The following is a 2,392-nucleotide window of genomic DNA, read 5'->3' as shown; positions in this document are numbered from 1 at the left end:
TTTTTACATGAAAAACTACTTATAATTAAATAGTGACACCATGAGACATAACTGTTCAATTAATATATGTGACTTTCTAATAGTCACAACTTATCTTATTAAAAAATATAACTTTTCATTTTGAAAATACACCAACAATTTTAGATGAACAAAACTTACAACGATAATGACATATAAATGTAAACTAATTACCCAAATACGTCCCCGAATTATGTAAAAAAAGTTAATTAGGCATTTTATTAAGCTCTTGAATTTTTATTTTAAGTCAAATAAGTTTCTCTCTAATTATTAACTAACTTTTGTTAATCAATAGTACAATTGGCACATTTATACCTTGTCACTTGCACAGAGTATGTTGACATGACATTTTGATGACATCAATACTATATGGTGGATGACGTGATAACAAAACTTACCACTTAAGAATGGTGTGTTTATCTATTTTTCCCTTGCCAACCAAAAATAATTGGGTGAGAAATTTGAAAAAAAAAAACATAATGTTCAATAAGTCTCTAAATTATTTAAAAAATTTTAAGTCTTTATTATTTTATTACATTCAATTAAGTCTCTATATTTTTATTTTGGATTAAATAAATACTTATGATTGATGATTGACTAGTTGTTATTAATCAAAATATCACTTGTCATTTTAAAATCACATGGCACTAATATATTGTTGACGTGAATGGTAAAAAATATTACATAATCATGTTATCGTATTAAATTAATATTTCATGTCATGATCAATTATAATTTATTAATATGTCATATCATCATTAATTATTATATGTCAACATGCTATGCCAATATCATGCGACATAAAATGACAAATAATATTTTGACTAAATCAATCATTAATTATAAAGATTTATTTGACCTAAAATAAAATATAAGAGTTTATTTGTCTTGAAACAAAAGTACATATAAGGGTTTGGTTGAATGTAATAAAAATATAAAAGTTTATTTAATTTTTTTAAAATAATTTAAAGGTTTTTTAAATATTATGCCAAAAAATTAAAAAGAGGTCTTCATTATCATTTGATTTCATTCTTAACCTTGTTTTAGGGCTTCTATTAAAAATTTAGTAAGTTATCCAAAAAGACAAAAAATCAAATCCCTACCTTCATTATCCATTAATGCCGTTAAAAACAAAATTTCACTATAATTATCAAATAAAACCTAATTCAATTCTTGTATAATTTGGTTCCAAAATACACCTTTCGATAGCCCTAATACCAATTAATTAGTTTTAAATCTATAGTTCCACCATGAATACAAAAACAAACTTTGCAAAAAATTGGATTCCAATGAAATTGCCCAATATTTCTACAATTGAAATAAACTTAAAAAAAATCATTACTTAAACAAATAAAAACACAACAAAAAACCATCAAAGAAATCTAGAAAAATTTTCATCTAAAATAAAGTTGCCATGATTTTTCTTATTAGATAATTTACTAATTTTTCTACAAAAACCCTGAATCAAGATCAAGAACGGAATCAAATGATAATGAAGACTTAGGCTTTCTTTTTGTCTTTTTTTTTATAATATATAAAAAAGCCCCCTAAACTATTTTACAAAATTTAAATAAGTTTTTATACTTTTATTATATTCAATCAACCTCTTATACTTTTATTTTTAACCAATAAACCCTTATACTTTTATTTTTAATTAAATAAATTCATATAACTAATGATTGACTTGATCAAAATATTAGTGGTCATTTTATGCCGCGTCATGTTGACGTGGCATACCAATATATCATAATTGTTGTTTTATCTTTTTGGATTATTTGCTAAATTTTCAGCAAAAACTCTAAATCAAGGTTTAGAGCCAAATAGGACAATGATAAGACTTAGTTTTATGTGTTTTTTTAAATATATATATATAGTTTAGGGGTTTTTTTGCGTTTTTTGTCATCAATGTATAATATGTGTTGTATCTCTTAATTGTTAAGTACTGACAAGTATGTATGGAATATCAATTGTCTTTCCAAAAAGACACGGGTTTTTTCTATTTTAGACATGACGACAGAGAAAATTTTATATTTCATGCACGTGATAAAATTGTGATTTGAATCAGTTCTCAAGTTTCCATAAATACTAATATTGTTTTAGTAGAAAATAAAATGCTTGCGAGATTACCATGTATTCGTTATTGACTTAAAATTTGTTTGTTGGTATTATTAAATGTGCTCAAACTCGTAATCGAGTGAAATTTAAAATACAATGATTTGATAATTCCTTAAGAATCTTGCAAATAAACGTTTAAACATGCAACTTTGTAAATGTCATACTTATTATATACCAATCAAATCTCTAAACTTTTGCCTTAAGGTAACTTCCCAAACTCCATTTGAGCATATTCTCAAATCAACCATGTTAGCTATTG

The sequence above is a fragment of the Theobroma umbraticum genome, unplaced genomic scaffold (genome assembly GCF_002168275.2).
Source record: "Theobroma umbraticum cultivar Fairchild unplaced genomic scaffold, ASM216827v3 scaffold_30.0, whole genome shotgun sequence".
NCBI lineage: Eukaryota > Viridiplantae > Streptophyta > Magnoliopsida > Malvales > Malvaceae > Theobroma > Theobroma umbraticum.
This window is presented reverse-complemented; position numbering follows the sequence as displayed.